Source organism: Protopterus annectens, chromosome 9.part0, assembly GCF_019279795.1.
Source record: "Protopterus annectens isolate FY-2018-M chromosome 9.part0, PAN1.0, whole genome shotgun sequence".
NCBI classification, from domain to species: Eukaryota; Metazoa; Chordata; order Ceratodontiformes; family Protopteridae; genus Protopterus; species Protopterus annectens.
In genome coordinates this window covers 290,641,643-290,660,918 of record NC_056743.1, presented here as the reverse complement: position 1 = coordinate 290,660,918, position 19,276 = coordinate 290,641,643, and the positions used below count along the sequence as shown (strand labels likewise).

At 40.4% G+C, this 19,276-nt stretch overlaps 1 protein-coding gene across 2 annotated transcripts in view; it reads right to left on the bottom strand.

Annotated features, from left to right (window-relative positions):
• Positions 1 to 19,276, bottom strand: part of OTOG (otogelin) — a 2,079,396-nt gene that overhangs the window by 436,004 nt on the left and 1,624,116 nt on the right. The window lies entirely within an intron of this gene.

Below are 19,276 nucleotides of genomic sequence, written 5' to 3'. Positions count from 1 at the left end.
TACAAGCATTTTAAAATAATGCCAAGCTCCATGACTAAATCTATACAAAGTAGTTTCATCATTTTCAAGGATGTTGGATGTCTGTACTCTTCTTGTGCTCATCACATATGCTTTTAAACAATTACTAAAAGAAATATAAATAAAAACACATATCACATATTTTATAAATCCCACTGAAATCTTTCTTAATAAAGAATATATACTGACTTGAAATTGTAAGCTCTGATAGTATGCATATAGACATTTGTTTATAGAAAATAATTTTAGTTTAGTATTTTTGAAAGAAGGCAGCACCATACTAGAAACACAAAAATAGTTAACATTGCATACAAACCACAGTTCAATTCTTATCTAAATTTATAGCATTAGATACATTTACATTCCATGTTCATATTTTTGATTTCAGCTGATATATTAGGTACAGACTGCTATATGAAGAAGAATAGTAAACCTGATATATGCTCTGTTGTACTTTACATGGCCAGTGCTTGCTTTAGCAATGGCTTTAACTATCACTAAATATTTTAATTAGGTTGCTATCGCAGTAATGTATTTTCTCATTGTTTTTATCAACAAGATTTTAGAAAGTTAAAAAAAAAACAAAAAGCAGGAAAACAGTCATTGCTACAGGTTTCACTTATGTAAGACAGTGTTAAATTGGTTTTGTTATATGACAGCTATTGCATTACTTTTCTCAGTGATTGCACTTTCAGTCTTTAAATCATATAACTGTTTACACAAAAAATTCAAAGCTATATTGTTGCTTAACATAACAACAGTTTATTGTTTTTCTTTGAATACTTGAGAGATTACAATTTTTTTATATTTTGTAGAGAGTATGACATTGGCTGATCAGTCAATAAGTAGTTTAGGGGATTTATAGTTGGATAAATCAGGAAAGAATGAAAGTGGGGAGCAAATGTTTGATACTTTGCCACTCCATTGTTAAATATTGGTGACATTAGTATTTTGCTTTATGTAAAATGGTGCAGACTAAAACCAGCTAGCTTATATTTTAGCTGAAGTAAAGTCAAATGTTAAAAAGTGGTCCAACTATTGAAAAAAAAAGCCAAAAGAATCAATAAGCAAAAGTATAGTGGCATGTAAAAAGTATGAAAATGCTTCCTTATTTGTTAAGGTAAACTGAATTCAAGTGTACATACTTCACCTTAGTTTCTTTTGTTTATGACTTTATCTTAGCCATGCATTTCTAGAGGAGGCAAGGTATATAGACAATTAAATATTTTATTATACCATGACCTCCCCCAAAACGTGCACGCTGATTGGCCAGCATGCACATTGTAAATCGAGTTATACTAATGGAAAAAGGTGCGGTCGCCCGGACTTTTTTCCATTAGTATAACTCTACTTTTAAAACACTGTCTTGCTATGTTAAATGGGTTTAACATAGCGAGACAGCTTTAAAATAAGCAATGGAGATCTCCGTTGCTTATTTTAAAGCTGTCTCGCTATGCTAAACCCATTTAACATAGCGAGACAGGTTTTTAAAAAAAAACAGTGGAGAAAGCAAGATCTCTGTTGCTTTTTTTACTGTTTTGCTATGTTAAATGGGTTTAACATAGCAAGACAGTTTTAAAATAAGCAACGGACATCTCCGTTGCTTATTTTAAATCTGTCTCGCTATGTTAAACCCATTTAACATAGTGAAAACAGTAAAAAAAAAAGCAACGGAGATCTTGCTTTCTCCGTTTTTGCTCACAGCTCTGATGTACCGCGAGGTGCGCAGTACATCAGAACTGCCGCGATGCCAGACATCTGCGGAAGGGCAGTAAACAGGCATTATGCTATGCCATTATTTAAGAAAAGTAATAGTTTCTTTTCTTAAATAATGTCATAGATATAGCAATAACCCACTTCTGCGTGTGGGTAATGCTGTATTTACCCACGGTTGGCTTTGTTTGGTCCCTCGGGCTTCGCCCTCTGGACCAAACCACGCCAACCGTGGGTAAATCCAGCATTACCCACACCCAGGCATGGGTTATTGCTATAATAATGCATTCTTAACAGTCTCAGTTTGAGAATTTATGTATCTAAAACAAAATGTGCCAAAAAGTTTGTAAATTAAAACCTTACAATTACTGAAAATGTATTTCTCAATACTTTATTTATTTACCTGGTTTGCAAGGCACTGCCATATGGTCTGCATTTCTGCATGTTTTGAAAGATCATGATTATTGTGCACAAGACTGTTTTACTTGGAAGTGTAAGAATGTGTTATGCAGCAATATATTCATTATGAACAAAATGAAAAAAATACTGTTTTTGGCCTAGCCACTTAAATACCAAGCTTTTCAGGAATGCATGAGTGAGGATGCTTTCCTTTTAACACTGCAAAAAAAAAATGTCATCTATTTGAGGCATGACACATTTTTATATGTTTTGGTCTCACTGCTCTGCCAGTCTATTTTCCATATCAGATGTGGTTACTTATACCACTTTCTTGCTATTTTAGCTGTGACTGAAAATGAAAGCATTGGCCTTCGGTTAGGCAACATTAAGTAAAACCTGCATATAAGTGGTAATATATTTATCTTCAATATGATTCTCCAAACACATGAAAGTGAAAGTTAAAATAGTCACTTTATAGAAATATGTCAGACAATCCTAACTGTAAATCTCAGTGGGGGAAAGTGTTGATCATGTTATATTTGTGAAACTACTTGGACTGGTAAATGGCTTGATTGTTTTATTCACTGTTTGACAAACAGACTGGAAAGTATCAAACAGATTTTATAAAGATGAGGACAAAATTTATCTTTCCATGAGATCCTTTTAAAGGTTCAGCCAGACACTTTACACTGTTTTATCACACAGTACTTCCTGTAATGTGTGAGTGACGGAATGTTATAAAGCTTTCCTTCGGCTTAACATACTAGAGTTAGAATGATCTCTGAATTGCTCAAAATCAGATATAGCCATCCTGAATGAACTTTGTCCACTCCTTCTGCATACAGACTTGTAAGCACTACAATAACCAGTAAGGCCTTCCTTTTACTTATGCAAGGGTCTGTAATCAGGTAATAATCCTCACCATATTTACATTATCCAGGTGTCTTTAAATGAGATTACACACCAGCACAGTCACTTTTTTCTAAAAATCACTGACTCATTTATTGAAATTTGAAAGCAAAACATTTCCCTTAAGAGCACACAGAGACCACAGTCAGTTTGGGGCTGGTTTCACCCTCCTTCTCCACATCTCCAATAAGACTCTCCAATGGCACAGCTATAGAGTTGATATCTCAGCTGAGTGGCCAAGTCAAGACCTCCAGCACCCTCTGTCCAACCAGTGCTTCATGTCCCTGCCCAAGTAGCTGACACATACAGTCTTGTACTAAGATAGTGTGCCTTTGTAAGTATACTATGTGCATCAGCTCTCTGCCATCAAGTAAGATACTTAAAGTTGCAGTAGCTCAATAGAAGAAAGATAAGTCAGTTATTATGTTGTACAATTTAGCACATTCCATAGCCTCAGTATCTTTACTAGTATGTTTTTCAGTGGTTACTGTTATAGCAGGCTAGTATAAATGTAACTATATGATACATTTTACCGCATTTAACTCAGAGTATGTCTACAGTTAATACTTTCAGTTTATTACCAGAAGCTGACACAGACAACATCATAGGTTTAGATTGTTCTGTTTTAAGTTGACCCTGGGAATCAGAAAATGTTACTGCAATTGGCAAGCCATAATAAGAGTGGTCAACCCTCAGACCAACTCTTTCCATTTCAAAGACTGCTATATTGCAATGATTTTCCATAAAAGGAAAAAGCATCAGTATGGAAGGCAGACTCACAAGTCATGTTAAAGGGTAAAGGAAGAAACTGGGAAGAGCATTAAATGCTAAGTATCCACCTACTCTCTCTTGGAAATACCAATAACTACCCATTTATATTGAGCTGCATAAACTAATATAGCCAACCAAGAGAACTTCCTCAGCAAAAATGCTGTAGTCACCCACTGTAATCAATGGGAGAGGCTGCACTGCAGGTAAAAATAGATAAACACATGACTACAAAGCACGGTTATCATAAACTCAAAGACTTTTATTCGACAAAGGTAAGTGCTTTCAACACATGGCGGTGGCTTCCTCAGACCATATAATACTAAAATAGAGTCTAACACAACAATTATATAGCAAACATAATTAAAATCATCCAATAAAAGAACTCACTCTACATTTTGCTGTGAATCAAGGCATCCATGTCTAATGCATATCAATGTGATGATGTCATCGCCAAGTCCAAATTTAAAGCAGTATTAAAAATAAAAACATTTTATGTAATGACATATAATGCCTAAAGAAAAACACATAAATATGAACATCTAGTACAGCCCATATAAAAATCCCTCCCCCACATCATTTAAGTACCTTCCTAGAGTTCAATACTGGTCTAATGGAGACTACCCCATTAGGTCCTGCTTCCTTGTCTGCTCTTAACCGCAGGATCCATCAGAGTTCTGCTCCCTCTGTCTTATTTGCTATATCACCTAATCTAACTGCCTCTCTAATAACTTCAATCACCCTAAATTTGAAGGCATGATGTTCTGCACTGCTTATCACATATCTAGCTACAGTGCTGGTGGTATTCCCTGTACATACAATATATAGGCATTCCCTAATACGTTCCCTCAGTTAACGGTCCATTTTGCCAGCATAAAATCGTTGGCAACAGGTCCATCGGGCTAGGTAGACTATATGCCTAGTGTTACAGTCAGCCTTAACTTCAAATTTATAGCCCCTACCAGTATCAGGGTGCACAAAAACATCACTACAATCATCAATGTGTTCACAAAACCTACATCATCCACAAGGAAAGGTGCCCATAGTGCCACATACTCTATTGATCTCCTATCTGGGTAACAAAGCATTTTCTTAATGGAAATGCAGTTCTTATAACAGTAATGTGGTGTGAGTCCAACAACCCTTCTGATCTTCTCATCTGTAAGTAATATGGACCAATTTTTTTCAGACACCTGTTTAATGCAGTTTACATTACTGGTGTAAAACAATGGAACTTTTGCCATATCCCTGTCTGTCTTATCCATCAAAGTCCCAGGGCCACAGTCGGCTCCAGCTATTGTGGCTGCCACAAAATATGGCCTAGCTCACCCCTCCCTCAATCTATCAACTTGTTCAAGGACAGGGGCTGTTTCAATCTCCCTGTAGCCCCATTCTCCCAAGTTCTTACTAAAGGAATTAAGACCCATTCTATAGCTTTCCTCTGTGTCATGTAACCAAGAAGCCCTCATGACTTGTCCTTTGACAATATTGTTAAACGCCCTTCTAGGGTGCATATTGTTCCTATGAAGAAGGGATTTTTATGACAATCCTTCTTAAACAAACTGGTGGTTATAGATAAATCTGGGAGCTTGGTAACTAATACATCCAGTAATTCAATGGAGGAAGTAGAATATTTCAAAGTGAACCTAAAAAAGTCAGATGATCTATGAAGTTGTTAAACAAAACCTTGCAATTGTTCGACAGTGCCTTCTCACACCAGAAACACATCGTCCACAAATCGACGATAAAATAAAACATGACCATTGAATGTATTCAAACCAAACATCTCATCCAACTCCCATTGTGCCACTACGGAGTTAGCATAGCTGTTCGCACAGCATGCCCCCATTGCTACACCATGTTTCTGGAAATAGTACACACTGTCAAACACAAACACATTATTATCCAGAACTAAGTCCATAAAGCCACACAATAAATCAACCAACTTCAAATCATAGTCACTCTGAGCCATCACATATCTCCACATATATTCCATACCTTGCAAATTGGGCAGTAAACAGAGAAAGCACATCTAAGGTCGCAAGTAGTGAATCACTGGACACTCTACCTGAATTTGCAAATATATAAACATCTTGAAGGAACTGCTTCATATCCTTCTATACTACCAGTGATTTGTCCAATACTGGTCATACATGTTTCTCTAAGAACACAGAAAAGGGTTTAGTCACCCATCCCCTTCCAGCCACAATTGGTCTGAAGGGTGGGGTGACAGGTCCTTATAAGTTTTAGGTGAGCATTAGAATATGGGAACTACAGGAAACTCAACGGTTAAAAACTGCATTAGGTCCATAGAAATAGAGTAACTCAACAAATAATCATTCAGCAAAATACGTAAGCCGCTAGCCATATTCTCAATCTGCCCGATATTAACCACCTCATATGCGCTAGTGTCTGATGACATGCTTTTAATGGAATCATAATAAAATTTCCTATCAATGATGACAACTATACCACCCTTACCAGCAGGGTGGATTACTATGGAGTCGTCTGTGCGTATCAACTCCAAGGCAAATTCCTCAGATTTACTAAGATTAAAAAAGTGTTTACCGGTACTTCTACTATTAAATAAAGCATGTATCTCATCCTCGCATGTTCTACTGAACGCTTAAAGAATGGGATGATTGACTGGGACATAATTATTTAATCTCTTGAATCTAGAATGACTTCCAACATCACTATCAGGAAAAGTTAACTTGAGCATGACACTTCTGATAAACAATTTAAAGTCAATAAGTGTATTGGACAAATCAGCAGTTCATGCAGGAATAAAAGATAGTCCTTTATTAAGGACTTATATCTCACTCTCATTTAGGGGTCTCTTAGATAAGTTCAACGCTAATGGTCTTTGGGATCCCACATTTTCTTTATAGAGAGATAATTCATAGGTTCCATTAGCTCATTCCTCTTTGTTCGACCTCGACTCCTTGAACGATGTGGCCCTTGGTCTCCCTCCAGCCGAATGGGAAAAGGTGGCTTGGGAAACCACTGTGACTGCTGACCTGGGCATTGCTTCCTTCTAACTACCATCAAACCATCATGAATCTCATCTGAAGAAGATGGTAGAGAGACAGGGGGAGGGGCATAAGGCTGCCCTTCACAGCATCACCCAAAAGTGCTTGAACCATCCCATTAGAACCTCTGCTTTCATGTTCATCAGTATTCTTCCCTTCCAACTGTGGGCCTGAAACTCCCATGATCTGTACTGGAGGGGTTTTAATACCTGTATGTTCAGTCCCTTGTTGGGCTCTAGATTCAGCCCTAGGCCATGAAAAAACATGGCCTTCTCTGAAGTCAGATAAATCTCTATCTAACCTCTTTCTCTTAAGGTTAGTAAGACATCATTCGTATGAGATGATATTATCAACAATGCCTCCCAGCACTTTGTCTATCACTGGTAGAGGAAAGGAGTCATACAGAAGCTCCTGTTGCTTCTGTATTCCCTCTCTCTTCTCTCTTCTTTGGGTTTAAAGAAGTCAATCATAAGTCTAATATATCCAAAGCCAGTGTCCAAGTTGAGATTCTGCCAACTCGCTAGCAGCTCAGGGTATTGTTTGCATACGTTGGCATTTTCTAAACCCTTAATCCCCTCAGAACCACACACAGTTTAAGGGCAGGCCTCAAAATGAAAGTGTTGCAGTTGTAACCTCTTCAATTTATATAGGCAATCCTCTATGGTGTGCAAATTCATACGCAGAGCAGCCCTATCATAACTCTGTTTTTTTACTTCAATCCTATTAGTCACTGGCATACCATGTTCCAGAAGCAGATTCTCTATATCTGAGAGCAGACAGCCAAGTCCATTCTGCCTATATACACCACCTTGTCCAGGTGGAATGGAACAAAGTTCAAACTGGGAAGAATTCCAACCCTCAGCCATGTCCCCATAGGCGACCAAAAAAAAGCTAAAAAAGTGTTTACTGGTACTTCTACTATTAAATAAAGCATGTATCTTATCCTCACATATTCTACTGAATGCTTCAAGAATGGGATGATGGACTGGAACATAATTACTTAATCTCTTGAATCTAGAATGACTTCCAACATCACTATCAGGAAAAGTCAACTTAAGCATGACACTTCTAATAAACAATTTCAAGTCAATAAGTTTATCGGACAAATCAGCAGTTCATGCAGGATTAAAAGATAGTCCTTTATTATGTCTATATTTTTTTAATGGAGTTCCACCTTGATTGGGTGTTTTAGATTGGGAGGGGTATTTAAGAATGTTGCTTCTGAATTCATGTTAGTTCTGAAGAAGGCCATAGTTGCTGTTTGGCCAAAAGCTCTTAACTTTGTTGACAATAAAGAGATTATTTCATAGTGGCATTCACTGTGTGTTCATCCTACAGTGTTAATCATTCTCCATCAATTCCTGAATGCTATGCTCCAACATGCCAGTGACCACATACATTTTCCGTGTAAGGACAGAGTCAGAAATATGCAGGAGTTCTACCCTGTAGCACACTACCCTGCTGTCCTCAATACCAAAGATTGCACACATGTAGAAATTAGGACACCACCCAGGGAACAGGGAAGGCTCTACATAAATATAAAAGACTTCCACTCTATTAACCAGCAAGTCATGTGTAATTCCAATGAAATGATCTTGAATGTGTGTGCTGGCAACCCAGGCAGTTACCATGACTCACATATGTGGCACACCTCCCAACTGTATCAAATGTTTGCTAGGATGATACCCACAGGGTCATTTATTGGGGGATGCAAGTTATGTACTGGAACCGCGGCCAATGACAACCATCAGAAATGCACACAGATCTGCTGAAGAACACCATAATGAGGCACACGTTCAAATGAGAAACATCATAGACCATGTGTTTGGGCTGCTGAAGTCATGGTTACAGTGCCTAGATACATCTGGAAGAGCCCTGAAATACAATCCACTTACATGTACTGAAATATTTACTGTATGTGCCATGCTACACGTCATAGGATCATATGATCATATGATCTTAGGTCATATGAGGATCATAGGATCATACGAAGTTACTAGGCTAATGACCCTAGGGATCTTAGAAGCCTAGCCAAGTTCTACCCTTATTTCCAGGATCAGCACCTATTGTCTCTGTCCAAGAAGGACACAGGTAAAACCTCCAGGGTGAATTTACAGTTACCCATCTAATCATCCAGATTGCATTTGAAGAGGGCCAATGAGGTACTCTGTTTGACATGAAGTCAGAGTCTGTTCCAAAGGTGTGGTAACCTCTGTGAGAGAAATCTGTCCCTTCAGCAGGTTCTATGAATGTCACATACCAGGTTAAAGTCTTTAGAGTGAGTAACCCGTGTACCTTTTAACTTGCAAATATGCAGCATTTCTAATAAAGCACAGCAGAGATCACCTCTGGGGAGTCTGTATGAAACAAAATAAAGTGACAGTGATTTCAGGTGATCCACATAGGACAGATGCAGAAGACAATGATTTTTTTCTTGTGAAGAAGCTTTGTGGACTCTTCAATTACTGCAGGTGGCCTGAAGAGGGAAGAGTACAGGGAGGTTATAACTTATTTTTTTTTCTGAAGGCAATGCCTTTATTTATTTTATTTAACATTTGTTAATTAGGAAAGTCGACTTGAAATGAAGCCGATTTTCAGCAGAGACCCAGGGAGAAATGCTACAGACACATCTTTACAATGTGGGAGGAAACCGGAGCACACAGAGAAAACTCACATGAATGCAGGGAGGACATGCAGACTCCACACAGAAGGCACCCCAGCTGAGAATCAAACCGGAGAACCTCTTGCTGTGAGGCAACAATGCTACCACTGCACCACTTCACCTTACTTATGAGATGAGAAATACAGAATGCCCTTCTTACTACTATGTAGACATGGTGATCAAAGGTAAGGCTCCTGTCAACCTGTGTGCCCAGGTCTGTCACCACTGAGTGTGTACATAAGATGTTGCTATTGATGTGGTATTTAACAGGAACATCGCTCTTACTGAAAGGTATGATAATACATTTTTTGCACTGAGTTTAAGGTCATGACTTATGCACCAATTATTTGTTTGTGTAAGACCCTCTTGTAGGATGGTGACATAATTTGGATATTCTATAACTGCTCCCATTTTGCATTTATCATCAGACTTTGTCATTCACAGACCTTTAGTTTTTGCTTGTACTTCAGAGAGATAGATTCCAAACAGATGAGGTCCCAGGACTGATGCTGTGGTACATCACTGGTTACAGGTCTGCTGTTTGAGGTGGATTCCCCTGTTTTGACTATATGGGTTCTGTAGTGAGCCAGTTAGCGACCCACTACTTGGTAGTGGATTACTTGATACATCATCCTGAGAAAACAGCTTCAGCAGGATCAACAAGGAGAAGGGACACACATCCCACCACCAATGGCAAAGTCACCATAGCCACATACAGGTGAGGTGTTAGAGGGGGAACCAGCAGCTGCTTTGGGTGTAGGCAGATGTAGGCATGCTCAATATGCCCTTGCATTGGCTAAGAGGCAACTCCTAGCACACTCACTCACTCACCATCTAAATGCCTAACACCTTCCTCCTACACACATACATATTATAACATTGATGCCAGGCAACACTCACAACCTTTAACTATCCATGTAATGGCTGTGTACTGCTAGCATCAGACAGAGTCAGTCCTGAACTAAAACTGTTGCAACCACTGGATTTACAAGGTAAGTATTGAACCTGAAGTTTATTGTGTAATAATATGAATGAGTGGCATATCCTGGTAAGTTGTTACTTGGTAGTGTAAGCAAGTAAAAGGTGGGTGATTTGTACATAAATGATCTTAAGATGTGACAGCAGAGACTTATGTGATTTATACGTATAAATAATCAAGTAGTAGGCCTGAGACATCAAAGAGTCACACAATTGTACCTCTCAAAAGTACTGATGGTCCTCAGTTTAGCACCATAGATTTGAACTGGAAAAATCATTAAAGAGAGAAGTTATAAAATAATGAGACACATTTCAGTTTCAGATTTCATAACCCACAAAACATTATTAACAATCCTGATTCACAATATGTTTGATGCTATCAACTGTCTAACTTTCTAAGACCAATATACCTCAAAGGTACAATTACTAATTCAACATCACAAATGCAAATATACTAAGGACTAAGTTAGCTATGCACCTTGAGCCTTAGACACAAATGTTATTTATCCCTAAATCCAAAAGATAGAAAATAAGGATATGGCACAGTTATCACCACTTGCACAAGGTGTTGTCTGGGGGGGCAGGAAGCTAGGCTGACACAAGAGGTTGGTCACTGTGTATGAGTAAGAAAGAGATGCAGGCAGACATTTGGATAAAGTAACAAATGGCCAGTGAAACAAAATGAGCTTTAAGCTTCATGGCTGAACTGGGTCTATATGACTACATCGAACTGTCAGTTCAGCAAACAGCATTTCATTGGAAATGCCGTTCATCAAATTCCCCTCATGTGGGTGGCTGTGCCCTCCATACCCCCTGCTAGTTATATATACCAACACCGAGATCACACTGTAGTCTAGAAAGAGCAAATTTCCCAATCCTCACTGTACCATGATCTCATTATGAACAGTTCAACGAATGGCATGTTCAATGTAAGTGCAGTGAAAATGCCATTTGCTGAACTGAGAGGGACCTGGCTGAGCCATGTAACTGTTGAGTGTGTGTCTGCATGGGTCCTCCAGGTGAAATTTGTGTGTGAGTGTGTGCATAAACACAACCAAGCTCTGTGCCAGTTCTATGTCTTGGTATGTCGGACAGGTGTGAGTCATGCATGTTAGAGGTACCAGTTCATCATTGTCATACATGACCATGAGAACTGACTCTATCAGGAGTTGCACTGGCTCATCCATGCCCACGGTCAGATGCACTGCTGCTACCTGAACATGACTGATGTCTGCTGGATGAGCTCTCCTCAAAGGATGCCCAGCACCATGACCCCATGCCCTACCACATCTGGGTGTGGGCAGCTCAACTACTGACAGAGGAGTGGAAGTTTTGCCACTATGGGAATGTGATCAGGCATGGCAATATTGGCTATCAGCAGATGATGTGGCTGACCTATGCCCACAAGGGTGCTGTTCTCCTCCCAGCAGACATTCCATCACAAACAGCACCTGTTCCAGTGTGTCATTCATCTGATACATTGAATCAGCAACAAGGTGGAGGTAGTCATGCATGTCACACTGTGCCATATCTACAACCCTAAGCATTTCTCTGTAGTACCTATGGGAATGTGTCTGTGCCATCCATGATAACCCTAAACATACATTGAGTGGAATGAGAAGAGACAACTGGATCAGGTGGAGAATGGACAGCACTCCTCCTGTGAGCACCTCTAACAACCCTCTTGTGTGGCACCTTGCCACTTTTTGGCCATGGCCAGAGACAACAGGCACTGAAGCCACAGTAACCAAACTTCCCTGATCGATTGTCTCACCCTGCATCTGTCCAATATCTCAAGACTCACTGGAATGGGTAGGCACAGACCTACTGGCTGTGTCTGATGCAATTACAGGGGATGGCTGTATGTCAATCTCAGTGTCAGATTCAACCTCTGCACTCAGCACCCCACCAAATGTTCCTCTGTTTGGCCACCATCATCATCAGAGTCTGCTGATATTCTGGCATCAGGTGGTAGAAGTCCCACACTTCCACTGTCAGGATTACCTGTGATAATAAGTGACATACACATGAAAAAATTAATACATACACTACTATGGTCCAATATATGCTAACAAGCTAACAGTGGTGTGACTATTACAGGCAGTACAGCAATGCACACAACAGTCCTGACACCCACATCACACACTAAATATTTCTTTGAACTGCTCATCAGTACTGACATAAAAATGTTTGGCTTTCCATGTGCAGATGATTGTAGGCTCCATATGCTGGATGGTCCTGGAAGAATTTAAGCAAAAGGTAAGGACATCATCACAATTAAGAGTAACACATGAGTTAAATCTTTTCCCTTTATATGTCCATTAACTATACTTTCAACAAGAACTTGGATGACAAGTTCAGCCTAATCCCATGTGTAATCAAACAGAATGTAATGTTAAGTGTAGCACTCTACAATCCCCCCAACCAATTTCTTGTTAAATTTAACTAACATATTGATGTAAATATTTTACTATACAAGAGTATTTAACAATGGAGATACACAAGCCTACTGGGAAGCTCTTCCTGGGACAAACTTGCTGCCCCTGAAACAGTAGCACCAATGTCAAGGACATGCTATTCTGCATCTTCCTGGGAGCTCTCTGGATCCCTGACAGTGGACAGGAACTCTTCATTTGCTGTAAGCGGTGGCTGTGTAGCAGTCCACCCCCTGGTTCCCATCCACTGTAGCTGCTCTTCTCCATGCAGATGAGATCATGTCAGTGGCCCTATGGTGCATCTAATCATATGTCCTGCTTTTGCTGCCTACTGCATTCACATCTGCAACCATCTGCTGACAAATCTGCATTCTGCCCGACATATCTGCATATCTCTTTCCAAGCAGAAAGGCACCAAGTTGCCTAAAAGCTTCCATAATGACCTGATTCTCAGGGTCACCCTAGGGTGGTTTCTGGGGATTGAGAGATTTGGGTGCCATAGTCCTAAAGTGCACAGCAGAAGGATAATACACATTATTCATTTATTTATTTATTATTTATTTATCATTTGTTGACCGGGTTAGTCTGACTGAGCTGTCACCCATTTTCAGCAGAGTCCTGAGGTGAAAAGCTCCTCAGTTAACACATATAAGAAGTATAATAAAGTATTCAAGAAGTTACAACATAGATTAACAATTTACAACTATTAATATAAAAGTGCCTAGGTTATATACAAACTTACACAAAGTTGTAAAAAAATACCATCACTAAAGATGTGGCTACATGGTTCCTAGGTTATATACAAACTTATACAAGCTGACAAGTATACTATCACAGTCACTAAAGTTATCAAACATACTGTCACTAAGGATGTAGCTTCATAGCAACAAAGAATAAAGATATTTGAGAGGACAGTTTAATGGAGGTCGTCTAAGCTAGTTAGAAGTGGAATTCAGGGTTACAGTTGTTGAGTAGGCATGAGAAAGAAGGAGGGAGAAGTAGGTAGGAATCAGCTGAATAGGTGAGGTGGGAGAAGTAGGTAGGAGACAGATGAAGAGGTGCAGTAGTTGGTTAGGGAGGGTGTGTGCAGTGGCAGGTCTAGATGATTTTGGATAGTTCTCTGTAGCTGTTTAGAATTGCTTTGGTTGCTTAATACATCTAATATCCAGTGGAAGTCTGTTCCAAGAGAGGGTAGGAGAGTAGCTGTAAAGGATTTATCCTATTTTGCTTTTTGATTTGTGAATTTGAAGCAAATTTTGGTCTGCACTTCTGAGGGTCCTGGGAGGGTTGTAAAGGGAGACTAGCAAGAGATGGCTGTACAGGAGGTGGGTTGATACAAGATGGAATGAATGATCTGAAGCTGAGAGAGAAGTAATTGGTGGGGAAGTTCTAGCCAGTTCAAGCTGTTAAGAGAAAGGCAGTGGTGAGATTTATTGGTTTGATTTACAACAAATCTGGTGACTTTATTATAGGTGGTTTCTAGTTTTGCTAAGACAGAGTTTTGAAGGTTGGTGAGGATTTCTGAGCTGTAAAGTAGGCTTGGGAGAAGGTAGGCATCTAGAGGGAGATTTTGGCTTTGTTTGACAAGAATGTTTTGTTTCTGTAAAGAAGACCAAGTTAGGTGGGGTTTTTTTTGATGCAGTTGTGTACATGGATGTCAAATTTGAGATGATCATCAATTATGACCTCGAGAAGCTTACTGTTTGATTCAACTTTTACTGGTGAGTTGTTGAGAGATGAGATAGAGAATGTAGATTTGAGGTGGTTTAGAGTTTTTCGTAGAAAAAACAAGAGTTTAGTCTTTTTAGGCTTTAAAGTTAACTGATTCTTTGACAGCCAGTTTTTGATGGATAAGAAGGATTTTTGGGTAATGGAGTTTAGGTCAGAGAGGGTATCGGCAATGGTGATGACAGCAGAGTCATCTGCATACTGCATGAGAGATGATTGTGGACAGGAAGTATAAAGTAGATTAGTAAAGATATTGTAGAGTAAAGCACCAAAAATTGATCTTTGTGGGACTCCCATCTTGATAAGAAGAGGAAGGGATGGTTGGGAGGGTGGCCTAATGGTTAAGGTGTTTGCCTTAGAAACACATGGTGCAGGGTTTCAGTCTCACAAGGGATAATTGGCTAGGCTTAAAATGGATCGCAAGGGCAGTTAGCTTAGTACTAATCTATGAACCTATGGATAGTGTATAGAGCAATTCTACAGATTGCTGTCAGTCATTAAGACAGCTAGAGAACCAGGAAATAGTTGAAGTAGAAAAATTTAGGTCAGAGAGTTTGGCCAACAGCAAGGGGTGGGAGATTGTGTTGAATGCTTTAGACAGACTGAGGAATAGGCATGCCACTAGCTTACTACTGTCTCTAGCTAAGGAAATGGTACTGATAAAGGACAGAAGAGCAGTGGATGTGCTGTGTTTAGGGCAAAAGCCATGTTGAGTGGGGGTGAGTAGTTTTTCTTGTAGTAGGTAATCCAGGATTTGTTTGTGCATGCATTTTTCTAATATTTTGCAGAGAGGTGATAAAACTGCTACTAGACTGAAACTGGCAAATTTAGTGGAATTGCCTCCTTTGTGTCTGGGTAGGGTAAAAGTACAGTTTTGTACCTACCATAAATGTAGATGTTCAAGTGTATACCCTGCTGCAGTCATCACACTTGGGTTATCCTGCCGTCAGGCGGTCCTGCAGGCACCCAATCCAAAGTTTTTTGGTCCGGCGGTTTGCTGTCTGTTCTTCTTCCTGATGTCAGAGCGCCAGGTATATCAGAGGCATCACGCCATTGTTTTCAGTTTTTTCTTGCCCCAGATGTCAGGTGCCCCTAATAGGTAGGCAAAATATATATATATATATATATATATATATATATATATACATATAGCTATATGGAAAAAATAAAACAAAACCCTTAGGCACAAGCAAATACACCACAGAGGTAGTATAGAATAGAGTGGTAGAGATAAGTTCAGCTAGTTTAGAGGGGATGGAGGGAGGGCAACCTGGACTGCAGCAGGGTACACACTCAAACATCTACATTTATGGTAGGTACAAAACTGTACTATGTTCATCGTGTTACCCTGTTACAGTCATCACACTTAGGTAGAATCCCAAAGCTAAGGATGGGCGGTGGAGTCAAACAGGGTTAGAGGAGGCTAGAAGGCCCTGCAAAACTGCAATGGAGAAGCCAGCTCTAGTCTTAGAGTAAAGTGGTAAGTGGTAATGTTTGGTAAAGGTGTGTACTGAACTCCAAGTTGCAGCTTCCAGAATATCCTTGGTTGGCACCCCCCTGAGGAAGGCTGTAGATGTAGCTGCTGCCCTGGTAGAGTGGGGCCTTATGGTAGCAGGAACTGGTTTTCCATGGTGTGTGTAGCAAAAACGTATGCAATGTCCTATCCATTTGGAAATGGTTTGTTTTGAGATAGCCATTCCTTGTGATGCTGTAGCATAGGATACAAAAAGCTGGTCAGATTTTCTGAAAACCTTAGTTTTATCCAAGTAGTAACGTAGCTGCCTGTGAATGTCCATGGAAAGCAGGAGTCTTTCTCCTTTGTTCTGTGGATTTGGAAAGAAGGTGGGTAAATGGATGGATTGATTTAGAGCCACACGGGATACCACCTTAGGCATAAAGGAGGGGTTAGTTCGTAGAGAAACTCTGTCTTGATGAAAAATGAGGAAAGGCTCTACTGCCATTAGTGCCTGAAGTTCTGAAACTCTTCTAGCTGAAGTGATTGCTAGCAGCAGGGTAGTCTTCCATGATATAAACTTTAAGTCAGCTGAGAAAGATGGCTCAAAAGGAGGTAGCGTGAGTTTTTCCAGAACAAAGTTGAGGTCCCAAGTAGGTGTTGGTGCTCTCCTGGGAGGCCTAATGTTCTTAGCCCCTCTGAGAAACTGCGTTAAAAGTGGATGTGAAAATAAGGGAGGATCCGTGTTGTAGTGAGCAGAAACAGCTGAGGCGTGGATTTTAATAGATGAAAAAGAAAGCCCTTTGTGTAACATCTCAGTTAGATATTGCAGAATATGAGGTATGTTAGGTTGAAGAGTATTTTGGCTTTTAGCTTGGTTCCAGGCGCAAAACATTTTCCATTTGTCTGAGTAGTCTGCTGGGTCTCCTGGCCTCCCGAATAACTTCCATAACAGCTTGTGAGAGAGGAGCTGGCTGGTTGCTTAGGTGATTTGCCATGCAGCCAAGTTTAAGGTTTTGAGCTGGCTGTGTAGAATCTGATTGTCTTGCTGTGTGAGCAGGTGGGTAATTTCAGGTAGAATCCATGGTGGGCCCTGGGCCATATTCCTTAATAGTGGGTACCAGTGCTGGCGTGGCCAGTCTGGAGCAATGAGTATCACTCAGGGTCTCTCCATCCTGACTTTCAGTAGCACCTTTGTGAGAAGGGGTAGTGGAGGAAAGGCATATACTGTTAGCATTTTCCAACTAAATGAGAGTGCGTCCACTTTCCAAGCTTGATAGTGAAAAGTCCTTGTGCAAAACTTTGTTAGCTGATAGTTTTGAGGGCTGGCACACAGGTTTATGTCTGGGAACCCCCATTTTTGAGTTATCATTGCGAATACTTGTGGATCTAGTTTCCACTCGTGGGGATCGATGATGTTTCTGCTTAGGTCATCTGCCAATGTGTTCTTTTTTCCTGGCAGGAATTGAGCTTGTAATTGAACTTGGTAAGCCAGTGTTGTGTTCTACAAGGTCATTGCTTACCTGCATAGAGGGTAGGAGTGTGTACCCCCTTGTTTGTTTATGTACCACATTACTGTGGTGTTGTCTGTCCTTATAATAAGCTGCCCTGGATGGAAGAGGTCCTTGAAGGCTGTCAGAGCATTTTGTAGAGCTAGCATTTCTTTTTGATTGATGTGCAGATTCCTTTGATCTGCTGTCCATAAGCCTTGAACGCACCGTCCTGCCATGTGCGCCACCCAGGCATAGTCCGATGCATCTGTTGTCATAGTTTGCCTGGCTGGGGGTAGGGTGAAAGGTTGACCCTTGTTTAGGTGACAAGCCTGTGACCACCATAGAAACTCCTGTTAAAGGCAGGGAATGAGATTTATCATTGTTTCCAAGCTGTGGCTGTGTTGAGTCCATACGCTTTTTAGGTACCATTGTAATTTCCCCATATGCAGTTTTGCAAATGGTATTAGTAGTATGCAAGATGCCATGAAGCCCAAGGCCTGCAGAATTTTTCTTGCAGGGAGTTGGGTCTTTGTTGCCATTGTTCTGAAGTATTGAGTTAATTGTGATTGTTTGTCTGGTGTCAGATAAGCCATCTGGGCCGTTGTATTCAAGCTGGCACCCAGGAATGTCATAATTTGTGAGGACACTAGTTTTGATTTCTTTTCGTTTACTGTGTACCCTAGGCAACTTAGAAGATGTCTTACAAAAGCCAGGTGTTGTAAGAGAATGTCCTTGCTTTCTGCTTGGATGAGGCTGTCGTCCAGGTATGGGTAAATTTGAATTCCTCTCTGTCTGCAGTATGCAATTAATGGTGCCAGGCATTTTGTGAAGACCCTGGGCACAGTAGATAAGCCAAAGGGCAGTGCAGAGAATTGGTAATGGGTTGAACCTGCAATGAAATGGAGGTATCTTCTGCAATTTTGCCTGATAGGGACATGCAGGTATGCCTCCTTGAGATCCAATGTTACTAGCCAAGCTTTCTTGCCCAACATGGGAAGAAGCTGCTGTAGTGTTAGCATCTTGAATTTGGGTACTTACAAGAAGGTGTTTAAGACTGAAAGGTCCAGAATGGGTCTCCAAGCATTGTCCTTTCTGGGGACTAGAAAGAGCCTTGAGTAAAATCCTTGGCCTTGCTCCTGTGTAGGTACCAGTTGAATGGCTCTCATGTCCATGAGAGCTGTAATTTGTTTTTGTGCCTCTGCCCATTGATTTTGTGGCAGGTTTGGCATTCCTTTTATCCTTGGCAAGGTGTGGAAATGGAATCTGTATCCGTGTGAGATAATGTCTAGGACCCATTTGTCCTTTGTGGCGATGCACCAGTTGTCTGCAAAACATGCTAATTTTTCTCCCAAGGGAGCTGCCAAGAGGGTTTTGCTTGGCAGTTTGAGGTTTGAGTCATTGTGTTTGCCTTCTAGTGGTTTGGGATCTGTCTTCTCCTCCCTTCTGTGTTGTAGTGCCCCATTGGCGAGGTTTGTAAGGGATTTGTGCTTGTCCTCTGCCCCTTGGGCACCTGTATTTACCCCTCTGTGGTCTGTCAGAAGCTGGAAAGGACCAATTTTTTTGTTGGCCAATTTCTGCTGAAGCGTGGGGGCTGTAACTGTAAGAAATCTTTGACCATTTGCATAGATTTTGCCTTATCCTCCATTTTCTTTAAAACCTCCTCTGCTTTAACCCCAAATAAAACATCC